The 15,830-nt window shown below is 54.3% G+C and overlaps 1 long non-coding RNA gene across 1 annotated transcript; it reads right to left on the bottom strand.

Moving 5' to 3' along the window:
• Positions 1–1,820: 1,820 nt before the first annotated feature.
• On the bottom strand, positions 1,821–11,317 carry LOC139825773 (uncharacterized). The gene is made up of 5 exons (XR_011735974.1): positions 10,355–11,317; positions 10,110–10,223; positions 6,055–6,185; positions 3,598–3,709; positions 1,821–3,342 (listed from the first exon to the last, which is right to left on the bottom strand). It is a non-coding gene; the product is annotated as an uncharacterized lncRNA (long non-coding RNA).
• Between the last annotated feature and the right edge of the window lie 4,513 nt (positions 11,318–15,830).

The raw sequence follows: 15,830 nt of genomic DNA on the forward strand, positions 1-15,830 counted from the left end.
CAACCCGCCAGGGATGGTGGCTCCAGCACTGCCCTGGGCAGCCTGTTCAATGCCCCACAGCCCTTTGGGGAAGAAATTGTTCCCCACATCCAACCTCAACCTCCCCATCTTGACGTTGTCCAGGTTGCATCTGCTCATCACACTCTACTGGTCTTGCTCCATGCTCTTGGTCACAAGGAGCTTTCACCCTGAGTCTCTCTGTGGGGACATTGAAGTCCTGGCACGATGCTTCTTGGTGATATTTGCATCCATCTCTTACTAAAATCTTGTTTTGTTGTTCTGTCTTATAATGAGAGCACAAAGGGGTATTATAGGAACAATGTAGTTTAAAACAATATCAGTAATTCATCAAAATAATTAAAACAATATCAATAAAACATAAATTCTAGAGTTGACACTTGCTTGTCTCTGTACAGATATTTTTTAAATTAGTTCATTTTTATAACACATAGCAAGTTTCCATCTATAATATATTTTACTATCAGAAATCTATAAGGTACTACAGAGTTCTCCAGCTCAGCGTGACCAAAAGGCTGCAGAAGAACATCCTTCAAACAGCAATGACTTATTTTTCTTGGTCTTGCTGCACATAACAAATTAATATCCTCACCTTGTCAGTATTATCATCTCCACCCTGAATAACCTCAGTCTTTTCTTGAATCTCTGTTCGAGAAGCTCTGACCCTCTCCCAGAGCCTGGAGGAGGATGGATGGATGGATGGATGGATGGATGGATGGATGGATGGAAGGAGGGAGGGAGGGAAGGAGGGAAGGCAGGAAGGAGGGAAGGAAGGAATGAGGGAAGGAAGGAAGGAGGGAAGGAAGGAAGGAGGGAAGGAAGGAGGGAGGGAGGGAGGGAGGGAGGGAGGGAGGGAGGGAGGGAAGGAGGGAGGGAAGGAGGGAAGGAGGGAGGGAAGGAGGGAAGGAAGGAGGGAAGGAGGGAAGAAAGGAAGGAGGGAAGGAGGGAGGGAAGGAGGGAGGGAAGGAGGGAGGGAAGGAGGGAGGGAAGGAGGGAGGGAAGGAGGGAGGGAAGGAGGGAGGGAAGGAGGGAGGAAGGGAGGAAGGGAGGAAGGGAGGAAGGGAGGAAGGGAGGAAGGGAGGAAGGAAGGAAGGAAGGAAGGAAGGAAGGAAGGAAGGAAGGAAGGAAGGAAGGAAGGAAGGAAGGAAGGAAGGAAGGAAGGAAGGAAGGAAGGAAGGAAGGAAGGAAGGAAGGAAGGAAGGAAGATCAATGGCCCCTCTCCTCTTTGGGGTGTGACTGAATAAGAACAAGCAACTTGGCCAACTTTGCTCAAGCAAACTACACCCATTTCCAGTAGAAAAACCTCAATTCAAGCTCAGCTATGAGTTATTTCTCATAACCGTGCTCCATAGACCTGCTCGCCCTTGCTGACCCATGTGTCCCATTGTCCATCAGCACTCACAGCAAAACCCCTCCCAACCCATTTGCCCCCCTAATTACACCCCCCCAGGCACTGCTTTTCCCTCGAGATGCGGTACAGGCACTTTTCTCTATTTTAAGGAAATGTGTGTTTTCACATTTTTCAACTCATCTCTCTCAAACATCTTTCACACTGAGTGGGGGCCCAAGTGAGTTGTCAACCTCAAAGAGCCACCTCGGCCCCTGGCCTGGGGACACCTGAGCTACGCAGGACAATGATGGTCCCGCACCTCAAATCCTGGTGTTAGTTTAGGTTGGATCTTGGGGACAATTTCTTCCCCAAAGGGCTGTGGGGCATTGAACAGGCTGCCCAGGGCAATGCTGGAGTCACCATCCCTGGAGGGCTGGACAGACGGACATGAGGTTCTCAGGACATGGGGCAGTGCTGGGGTGGGGAACATTTGGACTCGATGATCTTGAGGGGCTTTTCCAACCAAAATGATTCTCTGATTCTATGATTTTGGACACAACAAGGCTTTGGCTGAGCCCCATCCTCCCAAGGATCAACTTGCCAGAGCTGGCAGTAGCCACAGATGGGAACTAACAGCAAACTGATGTGTGAAAAACACCCAATATTGCTTAAAGAAAGAAAAACCACTTAGAAACAGGTTGATACTTGGATGCGGGATGGAGCCTGATGGCTTCGCCCCTTCTCCTCGCCGAAGCCGGCAGGACGCCGGCTCAACACGTTACTCACACGCGAGCGTTGTCAAGACAGCGACTAATATCAGATGTTGGTAATGCTGAAAGACAATAGATCACAGGAGCCTGGGAAAGCGAGAGAAAACAAAGGGCGAGGAAAAAAATCCCCCGGGGAGGGCTGGATTTAGGCAAGACCCAGCGTCCTCTGATCCCGTGCTTGGGGAGCAGCTCAGCCCTACCGAGGGCTGGGGAGCTGCCAATTAACACCAGCTGGGGCACGGGCTGGGGCCTGGGGGTTATTTTTATTTTATTTTTATTGTTTTCCTTTAAAAAAAAACCAGAAAAGTTCAATTTAATTTCGCTGGCGAATGGTTTTGGCCAAAGGGAGTGAGGTTTGGTATTGTTGCTGATATCCTTGAGCAAAAGGAGAAACACAATGAGCTTTGATCTGCAGGAAGGATCAGCGAAGCAACCCCGATCGCTTTTTTTACCCCGATTTGAATGTTTTGTGGTGAGAGTATTTTTTTCCTTAAGCATCTCAACTTGTTCTTTCAGTGAGTGTATTTTTTTTTTTGAAGAATATTAATATAAACTTCTCATGGAAAGGTCACGAGTCACCACACTGGTTTCAATAACTTTGCTTTTCCAGCTAGCTGGGGGTTTTATAGTGCTCATTTTGACAGATCGGTGAAAAATTCAGACCTTAAATATGTGGAGAATAAAATAAAAGCCTAGTGAGAAGCCATCAGATGGAAGATTTGAATTCCCACCATGTCCCTGCCCCTCTGCCTACCTTCTCTCCTCTCATCCATCTTTCTTGAGTAGCTTTCTTTTCAGTTTTCATAGGAAATTTCTCCTGCACTGGGTTGTCCTCAGATCTGAGCCTGGAAGATGGTTTGTAGGGGTCCTGAGGGGCCACTTTGTGCTTTGGAAAGAAAGGAAAGGTGAAAAAAAGAAAGCAAGGGCACTACAAACCAAATGTGGGAGGAGATCGAAGGAGGAGGAAGTCCACGGCCTGGAAAAACAGGGCTGAGGCACATCAGTAGCTTCAGAGAGACTGTGGGACCTCAAATGGAAGATCTTCCATGGGGTTGAGGTGGGAGCCAAGGGTTCTTTAGAAAGGGGTCCCCTCAAAGCCACGTCCTTTGGTGGGCTGGAGCCCATCTGGGTCAGCGTGAGCCTGTTTCTGAGCCTCACACCACCTGGAGATGCTCCTCACCAGCCTTTGGTCTTGGATGTGTCCAGCCCCTCTGCCATGTGTCCCTGCTCATAGAAGAGGTTGGGTTAGATGGCTTTTGAAGGTCCCTTCCAACCCAAACTATCCTATGATTCTATGATCTGCTTGGCTGTAAAACCAGCCAAGCCCTTTCAGTCCTCTCCACAACCAGGTCTCCAAAACCCCTGGAGATCCCCACTCCACCCTGTGCTGTCCCCATGAAGGACCAGGCTTCCCCTTCGGGCCCAGGAGAGCTGAGCTTTGGCATGAACGGTTCTTCCTCTCCTTTCAGCACAACTCACCGGCTCACACAAACGTCAGACTGTTCATCTGTGATGTCTTGGCCGCTCTCAATCTGCCACAGGTCTTCAGGGATGGGCCATCAGAGCAAGAGGTGGTTGCTGTCTGCATGGTCTGAAAAACAGGTCCAGCCCAGTCCCACTCAGGACACCCCACAGGACCATAGAGGAACCACTTCACATCTCAAATAGAAAACAATTATTATAGACATTTCCTTCTTATTCACTGGTGCTGCCCCATCTTTGGGCTTTTCTGGGTTGGATCTAGAGCAGGAGGATCTGCCCTGCCCTTGTGGGACAAACAGAGCAGGGTGAATGTGGTGGGAGATCTCAGGGGATTCACAAAGGCTGGAGAAGAGCCCAGTATGGAGCTGAACCTCCACCACCACAGTATAAGGATGGTGGGCAGGAGTTTTCTGCATCCTTGGGTTTGGGGGAGACATCGAACTCACGATTTGTTGTGTGTGGCATAAACCATCTGCTATGACAATGTAAAGATGGGCGGCCGAGAAAGCCGGGTCCAACCCAAACAACCTCCACAGACCAAATGACTTGTCCTCAGTGGGTAGAGCAGGCCTGGGACAGGACATGCAAATGCCTGGGTGCAAATGCCATTCTGGGGCCGGGGAAGCTGAGAAAGTGCCACCCCCAGCTCCACCCCAGGTTTATATGCTGGTGAAATGGGGCTGCACAAGGATAACACGGTCCATGTGTGAGCCCGGTGCTGCCGACTACGTCGCTTTGATGGCGCAGGACCTGGTTACGCCTGCAAATAATTCTGGGTACAAAATCAGAGGCCGAGCCACGATGAAGAGCTCCTTTTCTTTGTTAGGGAGGACAAAAATAATCTGTTTTATCCTGCGTGAAAAGAAAAAAAAAAGAGGATAACGCTAATAAATTGAGAACATTAAAGGGAGCCAGGAATAGCCGCTGCCCCTGGAGGCTGGGGAAGCAGCTTTGGTTTCGCAGGTTTTTCTCGTTATTGCGGCGTTAGAGTGGAAACATGTGTGGTGCGAATAAAAATGTGAAGCATCCGCTGTAGCGTGCTGTTGCTGCAGCAACCGCGGGGAATATGGGCGAGGGGGATCGTGCAGGGCTCTGGCTGTAAAAGGCGGCTCGAGCGCTGCGGGGTCCTTTGATCCCCGCGCCGGCAGCTCTGATTGATGGCCTCGCCGTTCATTTCCTTGTCAAAGTGACATAACGTTCCTGGAACTCACTGAACTTTTTAAGAACTAAAAGATGTTCCCCAGCAAAACGCAACCCGAGCAGGGGGGCAGAAGGGACTGGGGGTGGTGGATGGGGCTGGCCAGCGGTGTGACCGGTGAGACTGGGAGCGAGTCGTGGCGTTTTCTCCGTGGATTTGTCCCATCGCCGGAGCGGAGCCGTGGGATGGGGCGATGGGATGAGCTGCGGCACTGGGGCCGAGAGATGGAGGGATGTCCCACGTGCCGCCTGTAGATGCCAACGGCCACCCCACGCTGACGACCAGCCTGTTCCAGTTAATTTTTACACGTGAAAGTTTTTTGAGTTTGTTGGGTTTTTTTTTTCCCCCCCTTTCTTCCCCATCTGTTTCCATCTGGCCATCAAAGGAGCAAAACGCCGTGTTCTGGGTCCCGCTGCCAAGAGCCTCCCCACTCTCCCCACCAGCCGAATCGTTCCCACCAAGGCAACCTCTAGCCCAGCACTGGTGCTCGGGGGGAGCCACGCGCCATGGGGTGCCCCCTGAGCACCACAGCCCAGCCAAACCCTCCACAGCCCTGCTTGGGAAACACAACACTGCCTGTGACCATGACCTTGCTCTGCCCTTGAGTTTGCATCAGTCCCAGGCAACGCTGGAGTGGCTCAGCCCTCCCAGGATCTGCTTTCCTGCTGGTAAGAAAAGGTCATCACAAGCTGTTGCTCTTCCTAGAATCACAGAATCATTTTGGTTGGGAAAGACCCTCAAGATCATCAAGTCCAACCATTCCCCACCCCTGGCACTGGCCCAATGTCCCTGAGAACCTCATGTCCGTCTGTCCAACCCTCCAGGGATGGTGACTCCAGCACTGCCCTGGGCAGCCTGTTCAATGCCCCACAGCCCTTTGGGGAAGAAATTATCCCAAATTTCCAACCTCAATCCTCCCTGGTGCAACTTGAGGCCATGGGTTAGTGCCAGTGTTGTGTTGAGGGTTTGACTTGATGATTCTGAGTGTCTTTTCCAACCAAAATGTTTCCATGTTTCTGTGATTCTCCTGGCTCCGGCTGGAGCCACTGAGATTTGTGACTCAAGAGCAGGTTTGGGTGGTGAACCGTGATGCCCCAGATTTGCTCCATGCACTTGAGGCCAAGGAAACAAGAGGTGATGTGGGCACCTTGCAGGTGAGGGCTTGACCAAGACAGCATTCCACCCCAGTGCTTCCCAGTACCCAGCTGAACCTGGGCCAGCACCATTAACCCAAAGATGAGAGGCCAGTGACTCACCGGCAGATGGAACATGGACTCTGAGGGCTGTGGCTGGGTCAGCAGCATCTCCCCGTCACCTCGTGCATCAGCTGAGCTGCTCCTGCCATGAGTCACTTCCAGTCGGGAGATGCCGCAGCCTCCAGTCCAGTCTGGAAGGGAAACCAAAGGCTCATCTTCCGCTCCTATGGAGCTTCATGGCTTAATCCTTTCTGAATGTGTAAGTGCCACCTGAGCCCCCTGCTCCAGGTCTGCTTCACCCCACAAAGGCAGCAAAGCCCCATCTTGCAGCTGTGAACGCCACAAAAGCAGTTTCCAAAGTGTGGGAGCTCTCAAGAGGAAATTCAGTCATGCTTATTTTTGGAGGCTGCACCCCTGGGTTCTGTGACAGCCTCTTTCTGCCTTTTCCTGACCTTTAGGATGGTTTGTCTGTGGCTCAGCCTGAAACAGAGGCATGAGCACAAGGTATCTTGCATCCAGCTTCATAGAATCACAGAAGGGTTTGGATTGAAGGGACCTTCAAAGGCCACCTTACCCACCCCTGCCATGAGCAGGGACATCTTTACCAGCTCAGGGTGCTCAGAGCCCCGTCCAGCCTGGCCTGGGATGTCTCCAGGAATGGTTCATCCACCACCTCTCTGGGCACCTCTCATTGATCCTGGGAGATGCGTGAGCCCCTCACTCCCTGTGTGCTGGGTGCCAGGGGGGTGGCAGCAACAAAAGGCCGTGTCACAGCCCGATGAGCTCCTGGGAGCTCAGCACAGATCTGGCTTTAACCAGGCCTAGAGGTGTGGGACATAGAATCATAGAATTACAGAATCATTTTGGTTGGAAAAGCCCTTCAAGCTCATAGAGTCCAACCATTAACCCAACCTTGGTACTACTCCATGTCCTGAGAACCTCATGTCCGTCTGTCCAGCCCTCCAGGGATGGTGACTCCAGCACTGCCCTGGGCAGCCTGTTCAATGCCCCACAGCCCTTTGGGGGAGAAATTGTTCCCAATTTCCATCCTCAACCTCCCTTGGTGCAATGTAGGTCTCAATGGAGCAGGAAGCACCGGGAGGCTCGTTGTGCAGGTGCTGGACTTTGCCTTGATGCTGAGGGACGTGTTGTGTCCTACAGGTCTCCTCCCCCAGTTACTTCTCTTATTCAATTTAGTTCAATTCAATTCAATTATTTCCCTCTGCAGAGAACTGGAGAAGATCCCGCAACTCGAAGCCACCCCGACCTCCACCTGTCCCATGCAAAGAGCCGCGCGATCCTCCAGCATCAGCTCAAGTATTTGTGGGAAAGCGAAGCTCAAAACTGATGTTAGTAACAAGACAAACATTTATGGCCGGTTTTGTGAGCAAAACAGCCTCTGGAGAATTCTGTGCAAGAAGGTGTTAGAAGAGCAGAGGTTGAATTGGCCCCAGGGGGTCCCTGTCCAAGAGCATCTTCCCCACATGGAAAGAGACATTTCACTTGGTCTTACTCCTCAGCAGCAACCAAACTGTCTTGGTCCCTTGTGCTCCTGCTCATTGTAAATCAACCAGAGATTCAGGTTCAGGAACTGGGAAGGAGTGAAAATGGGGAAAAAAATGTGTGTTTTTCTTCCTGGGGGCACCCAGAGCCAGGGAAGCAAAAAAGGGACACACACATTCCATACGCAAACATATAAGAACAGTTTTCCTCTAAATGCCGCAAAGCCTACCAGCTGGACAAGGCCACAAAAGCCCAGATCAGACAGGCGGATGACACCGATGACGCACATCCCAAAGAACGCCGAGTTGTTTTCATGTGAGCAACTCCGAAAGCGCTCAAAGCTGACTCAGTTCTCCGCATCTCCTCCCTTGGAGCCACGGGCCAAACCGGAGCCGTGCCAGGCCAAGGGATGGAGGAAAAAGGGGTCTTGGGAAAGCCAACACGTTGGGTCTTCATCACGCGGCTCTGCACGCGAGTCCACGCTCATGGAAACCACCAGCGTCTTGGAGTGAGTTAGTGGCTGAACTTCAGAGCCTGGTGGCTTCCCACAGGTCCCAGCTGGGCCATGCTTGGCAGAGCAGAGTTAAGAGCAACATCTTAGGACAGACTTGGGTGGGATGGGAGAGGACAGGATGGGCCCTCTCCCACTCATAGAATCTTGGACCCACTAGCATCACCCTCCATCATCACCACCACCCCGTGTCGGTTATCACAGGAGGCCAGAAAGAGGAGGAAGGAGTTTGGAGAAGGGGGATTGAGCGATGCTGGAGCAGACGGTGGTCAGAGCTGTGACCCTGCCCCACATCAGTGACACTTTGCTTTCGGTGAGCACCGAACTCCATCTCTGCAACCCCTATAAACCATCTCTGCCCATCCCACAGCACACTCGTGGGCAGGAAGCAGATCAACCAAACCCAAAGACCCTCCAAAAGCCTGGTGAAGCAGGAGGTGGCATCTCAGCCTCCGTCCCCAAGAGCTCCAAAACCTTTAAGCTGCCTGAGGAAGAGACTCTGTCGAAGTTCAAAGCCACCAGGAGACCCATGGGACGACGTGTCCCACTGCTCCAGCCCATGGACATCCCCAGTCCCCTGCTCTTCATGACCATCTGGGGTGAGGATGGTTTGCAGGAGCCCCTCCGGTTGCCCCATTTGGGCATCTCCCGATGGGAAGGACACTTTTCTCCCATGCCGCTTTCCACCCTCCGCTCCCAGCCCCAGCAGCACATGTGGGAGGACCCTGCAAACCTTCAAAGCCCCATCCAGGGGGGGAGACGAAAGGGCCGATTAAACTCCTGGCTGGAGATGAAAGGAAACTCTCCCCTCCGCGCCTGGAACGAGTTGCTGGTGCTTTGGAGCCGGGTTTGAGGCCCATTTCCTGAGCACCATGGCAGGAGCTTTCCCTTGCAGAGGGACTTTGCTAAGGAGCCACATCGCCAGGATGTGCCGGTCACCCACGGCACATCGTGTCCCCATCCCCGAGCACACCGGGAGGACACCAGATCCTCCAGCAGCTCAGGATGGTGCCACGTCCTCTGTATCACCACGGGGATGGCTCCGGGTGCAGCTCAGCAGGACCCCACTGTCCCTCAGAGGTGACAAAGCCATGAGTGAGGATGCCCTGTCCAGCCAGGATTGGCAGCGGGATGGGATGAGCAGAAAGGGGAGATTTTGGGTCCCGCACCAAGCGCTGATACACAGCCCAGGGCTGAGGAGCGGCTGGCTGGGCGGATGCGAGCGACAGATTTTACTCATTTGGTCAAAGGAAATTCTATTCCGATTAAAACCCGTTTGATCTCGATGGAGAAGGAGGGGGCAGGGTGGGGGTAGGATTGGGTTTCTCTCCAATTGTTGGGCTTTATTGGGCTAATGTATCAGCTAAAAGCTTCCAAGTCAGATTTAAAGGAGGGAAAGGCGAGGGCATGAGCTGCAAAATCTGGAGATGACTTTAAGGGGTTTATTAAAAAAGGGGATGTGCTGCACAGCAGGAGGAGGACGGGATCAAGCTGCTTGTCCAGGAACACATGTACAGATGGGCTGCAGTGCCCCGGTGCCCCCAAACACCCCGGGATTGTCCCCTCTCTCCCCACCCTGTGCCTGGGATGGGGTGGCCCATCAAACCTGAGCTGCTCTGAGCCTGGGATGGAGACACAGTCAACATCAAATGGGTTGGTGAGGGTGTATGAACCCGTGTGGCTGCCCAAGAGATAAAGGCTGGGAAGGTGGTGGGTAAATGTTTGGAGAAATACCGGTAGAGTTGTGCAAACACAGGTGGCCCCAAATGGGCAGGGGAGCCCAAGGTAGCAGAAGCATCAGGGATGTTACCGAGCTGATCTGAGCATCGAGAAGCAGGAAGGAGTGGCCACCAAGTCCCTCCGACCGTGTCTATGTCAAGCGGTTCCTACACGGACACATTGCGCTTCGTCCGCTTCCAAATCAGTCATGAGTTCAATTCGGAGATTTTGGCCATAATAAAAGGTTGAGTCATATAAAACTGCAGCTGAGGTGACTTGGAGAGGTTGACCCGTGCGTCCCTCTGTCCCCAGGATGGGTCACTCTGTCACATCCCCAAAACCAGGCAGATAATTGGATTAAAACGGCAGAGAAGCAGCTCACCTTGGCTCACTCGATAATGGTCTTTGATCAGAAGTCACCTTCTGAACACGGGCCATGCAGGAGAGCTCCTGTCTGGACTTCATTAACACACTTGATAAACTGCTCTGTAGGTACCTGTAGGTAAATGAGAAAAGGGGTTTTAACTGGGGAAGGAATGGGTAGAAAGGGGAGACGTGGGGCTGTCATGGAGCCATTGTCACTGGCTTGGGGTCACCCAGGGCCTGGTTGGGGACAGACTTTCTTACCCTTTGCATTTGCCTGAAAACCAGGAGGAAGCCAAAAGCGATTTGCAAGTGACACAGATTCGTCGGAACGCAAAGGAGAGGAGGATCCGAGCATCTGAGCGCAAGACCTGGATGTGCCAAAAGATCAGAGCAGCCAAAAAATGGAAGATCGGATGTAAATTCAGCGTTTGGAAAAGCAAACCCCTTGATGGAGATGGGGAGGACATCCTTCCCACCGCTGGCACTCGCGATGCGCACACCCCGTGTTTCGCTGGCTCCTTCCTGGGTAAATCGGCCTCCCAGCCATAGCGTGGCTGATCCCATCCCACCAAACAAACCTACCCAGGGTGGAGAACAAAACAAATCGCCCCATTTGGAAAGGTGGATGAGCATGGAATGGCCTGGTGGGCTTTGGGCTGCCCGCCCCGTGCTCCGCACACCCCAAACCAACTCCAGCGCAGGCACTGAGCAGACAAGGGAGAATTCTTTAAGGGCTGATTTTTAGCTCTGGAGCCCTCAGCTTCAGGACCTCGCCACCAACCCCCAGGATTTTTAATAGAATTATTCCCAGAATGATTTCTCCCCCACGAGGCCTTTAAACCGCTGAACCGCGTGGAGGAGCCGCGGGCCGAGAGCCACGTCCTGGCGCTGGAGCCGCGGGACGGTTCCAGCCGCGCCGAGTAAACAGGATCTGGTGGGACATCTCGGGGACGGGCACCCGTTTCATCGCTCGACGCTCTGTTTGCCGTCGCGTTTGACTCCGCAACGATTATTCCAGCTCATTCGTGGCTTTTTTAGCCCTTTCTTCACTTCTTTCCTCTTTCATTCCTGGTGTAGGAGGAAGACGAGCAGTGATTCTTCCATGAGGAGCTGCTGCTCCAAGCCCAGGGGAGGAGCAGAGTCCTCGAGGCAGCTCCGAACTCAGAGGAACCTCCACAGAGGTGCCAGGACCATCAATAACCTCTTAGCAAAGCTGAGGTTTGGCTCCTTTTGGCCGCACATCGTTGCTCTCCATAAATATTATCTCCAAGGCTCTTCCCAGATACTTCACTTCGACTCGGCAATTTTCAGCCTCCTCGTTAAATATTGGAACCATATTGAACCGTTTTACTCGCTTGGTCGTTCTCCAAACTGAAAGATGTCCTAAAAATAACCATTCCCAGTTCTGCGTGTGATGTTCAACACCCCCCCGCTCAGCCCATGGCTGCCTCCCAGCTCTGGCTTTGCTAAGCTTAGCCCAACACTCAATCAGCTCAGCTGGGGACTTTTAATCCCACTGCTAATTTTTCCCAACCGCCAGCTCTGCCCGCTGGCTCCTGAGGAGCACCAGGCAGGATCATCAACTCCCTTGGGAAGAGCATCAGCCTGGCAGGACGTGGGTGATGCCCACAAGGACCTGGCCGGGGATCACATCCAGCACCCATCCTGCTTGAGATGTGGCATCTGGGAGCAAGGGGACACCTCTGGGTGACCCAGCGAAGAGGTTGCAGGCAGGGGCTCCTCCTTGCCGTGGTTGTGCTGTCCTCTCCATCCCACCCAGACCCAGACTCAGGATTGGGGCTGGATACAGCTGTCCCTTCTGTGAGGAAGGTGCCTCACCAGAGAGTTCCAAAATATCCTTTTCCGGCCTTATTTTATTGTTTTAACCTCCAGCGGCCATGCCACACACTATCCCCGTCAACCCACCTCACCACATCCCCTGTGACCCTCTACCATCACATCCAGCACTGTCCCATAGAATCACAGGAACATTTTGGGTGGAAAAGCCCCTCAAGATCATCAAGTCCAACCACTCCCCACCCCTGGCACTGCCCCACGTCCCTGAGAACCTCATCTGTTCAACCCTCCAGGGATGCTGTTCCATGCTGACCCATCCCTGCTGCCCCTGCATCGGCCTCATCCAGCGCTACCCAACCCCTCCTTGGTGTCCAAACCCAACCCACGCTTGCTGCACCTCACCCCACCAGCACTCAATGGCATCCGGCTCCCTCCTCCGAGCGCGACGTTGCGTGCAAGGGCTGCAGTGATTAAAATGGTATTTGGGGGATTTTCTGTTTTTACAAGCAACAGCCAGTAAACAAAGAGCAAATATGTGCTGAGTCGGCTCCCTCCTGGCAGGGCGGGCGGCGCGGTGCACGCGGGTGGGTCTGCAGGGCTGGGCTGCTCTGCAGAGCGGTGACACCACACACCGCTCAGGACCCTGACCCACAACGCTTGTGATATCACAGAATCATTAGGGTTGGAAAAGCCCCTCAAGATCAAGTCCAACCATAACCCACCCCCGGCACTGCCCCATGTCCTGAGAACCTCATGTCCGTCTGTTCAGCCCTCCAGGGATGGTGACTCCAGCACTGCCCTGGGCAGCCTGTTCAATGCCCCACAGCCCTTTGGGGAAGAAATTGTTCCCCACATCCAACCTCAACCTCCCCTGGTGCAACTTGAGGCCGTTTCCTCCTGTTTTATCCCTTGGGAGCACAGACCAACCCCCTCCATGCTCCAAGCTCCTTTCAGGCAGTTCAGAGATCAGAAGGTCTCCCCTCAGCTCCTGTTCTCCAGCTGAACCCCCCAGGTCCCTCAGCCGCTCCCATCACACTTGTGCTCCAGCCCCTCACCAGCTCCATTCCCTTCTCTCCACTCGCTCCAGCACCTCAAGCTCTTTCTTGGTGTGAGGGGCCCAAAACTGATCCAGGATTCAAGGTTTGGCCTCACCAGGAGGGCAAAGCTTCTCCTCCCTGGGCGAAGTTTCCAGCCGCTGCTCTAAGCCTGGCAGGGCAGCAGCCCAACCCGAATTATCTGCTCATCCCTCCGACGCTGGGATACAAGAGCAGAGGTTTCACACGGATCTAAAAGCCTGAGCAGAGCCCATTGGTCAGACAAGTCCATCATTGTGCCACGAGATCCCTTCTCTACCTGCAAGCTCCCAAAGTCTCAGTGATCCCAACCCCATCCTCAGGTTAGGCCAGGCTTTACCATCCAACAGGACCTTTTTCATGCAACTGCCCGGTTTCCATTTTGTCGGAGGAGCAGCAGGTTTCACATCACCTGGCAGCAAAAGGAATTATTCAAAGCAGCATCTGCTGGGTCTGACACATGGGTTGGGGTGCGTGGAGGAGCTTCGGTGTTGGAAGGAGCCTTCTGCGAAGCACAGCTCTACCTGCAGCCCAGCCCCAGCACACATGCTGGTCTCCAACACCTCCCTGGGACCAGGGTCTCAGCCCCTCCCAGAGGGTCTGTTACTTGCCCGTATCGGTGGCCCTGATCCCACCTTCCTGCCTGAGCGGCTCTTGAAGATATTCAAAGCAACACGAACGAAAACAACAGATTTTCTGCATTTTGGCAATCTGCTTTCAAGATGTGGGGAGGACGGAAGCGGCGTTTCAAAGGCTTCGAGCGCTGCAGCCCCGCCAGACGCGGAGGCCTCGGCAGATGAGCCTCGCCGGAGCTGCTGGACGTGGCTCTTCGGAGGTGGGTTTGGGTGCAGGAGGATGCTCGGCGCCCGCTGGTCAGGGTGATGCCGTCCTCGGCGTGTTGGGGCCATAAATCTTGGCTGTGTGTCCTCCAAGCAGGCGCTGGGGCTGTGCTTAGGGGCGGCCAAAAGCCCTAAGACATGGGGCAGAGCCTGGAGCTCCATCCAGACGGACAAAGGGATCTTCAGGCACCCGTGAGGTGGCCACGGATGGTCCTGATAGTGGCTGGGCTGGCAGAGACCAGCCGTGCGGGCAGAAGGCTCAATGGTCTGACCAAAAGTCCCTGTTCCCCTGGGGATGGGGACCCTCCCAGCTTGATGGGGCCACGCTGGGTCATGTTCCAATGTCCAACAGCCTTTTGGGGAAGAAATTGTTCCCAAGATCCAACCTCAACCTCCTCTGGCGCAACTTGAGGCCGTTTCCTCTCGTCCTAGATCCAACCTGCACCCCTGAGCATCCCATGGCAGGAAAGCCAGTGAGAGGCTCTGCAGGACCATGCTGACCATGCTGTGTGGCCCAGGGGACACCCCAGATTGCGGTGACACGGCGCTGGACCTGCTGCGGCTCCGAGTTCAGCCCTTGGATCTGACACAGGAGACGGGGCTAGAGGGAGAAATCCCCTGGTGTCCAACGTGGGAAGGGCTCACGCGGGGTCCCCGGGTGCATGTGTCAGGGCGCTGTCAGCCTTGTCACCTCCCCGTCGATGGCAGAGACTCGGTGGCTCCTCCGCAGAACAAAACCAGCTGAGATTTCAGCACAAAGGAGCTGGGAGCGGTGCCAGGAGAAGCTCCCAGAGCCGTCTGCAAGACTCCGGCGAGGAAAGGGGAGCCCCAAAATGTCCCATGGTGGCTGCCCATTGTCCCTCCAGACCCTCCTGTCACCCTGGCCCGGGGCACAGGTGTGAAACACCGATTTCTGCAGATCCCAGGCTGCAGGAAAAGGGACAGTAGGGTCACCAGGGTGGGAGCTGGTGGTCCCCAAAGGGGTACAGCCCCCAAGACCCCTCGGCTGGACAAACATCCCAGTGACGTGGGTGTCACAGGGATGAAGATCTTGCTCCTGGGGGTGGCCTCAGCTCCCCACCCACCAGCCATGGCCGGGCCACTGCTGCCCTCCGCTGGCTACTGCCCACCCTGCACCCATGGGTGCTCCGGGCCTCACCCTGTCGCTTGTTCCTTGGGAGCAGAGCCCGATGCCCCCCAGCTCCAACCTTTCAGGCAGCTGCAGAGAGCGAGAAGGTCTCTCCTCAGCTCCTGTTCTCCGGGCTGAAGTTTCTGTGCACCAAGAGCTGGAGGGGATTTGGGAATCTCACCTACAGATGCCAGGATTTACACCTGTGTGAATCCAGGAGAGGTTGCTCCTCCCTTGGGTGACAGCGCTGGGTCCCTCCACACAGGATGGGTCCTATCCTTCTCCCCAGGAACAAGCGCCAGGAGCAGAGGAAACGGCCTCAAGTTGCGCCAGGGGAGGTTGAGGCTGGATCTGGGAACAATTTCTTCCCCAAAGGGCTGTGGGGCATTGAACAGGCTGCCCAGGGCAGTGCTGGAGCCACCATCCCTGGAGGCTTGGACAGACGGACATGAGGTTCTCAAGACATGGGGCAGTGCCAGGGGTGGGTGAATGGTTGGACTCGATCTTGAGGGGCTTTTCCACGCAAAATGATTCCGTGACTCTATGCAGGACGGGTCCCTCCACCAGCACCACGGGCTGTGCAGACACCCCCAGTGCAGGACCCCATGCTCGGAGATTGCGACAGCAAATGCATCACCCCCACCAATCTGCACCTGGCCCGATGCCACCGAAGCACCGAACGGGTTCTCGCCGCAGCCAGTGACCCCTGTAATCCCACGAAATAAACGTTCTTCACAAGCTCCAGCATCCTTTTCTCTCCATCCTTTGGGAAACCGATGGGTTAGGCCCAAGTCCTCCTCCAGATGGACACAGCCTGGCTGAAACGTGGCTGATCCACCCGGGTGAGACAACGGAGCGCTTGCGCTGTCTCTTCAGGCTGCGGACACAGCAAGAGAAAT

This window comes from Patagioenas fasciata, chromosome 28, assembly GCF_037038585.1.
Source record: "Patagioenas fasciata isolate bPatFas1 chromosome 28, bPatFas1.hap1, whole genome shotgun sequence".
NCBI classification, from domain to species: Eukaryota; Metazoa; Chordata; class Aves; order Columbiformes; family Columbidae; genus Patagioenas; species Patagioenas fasciata.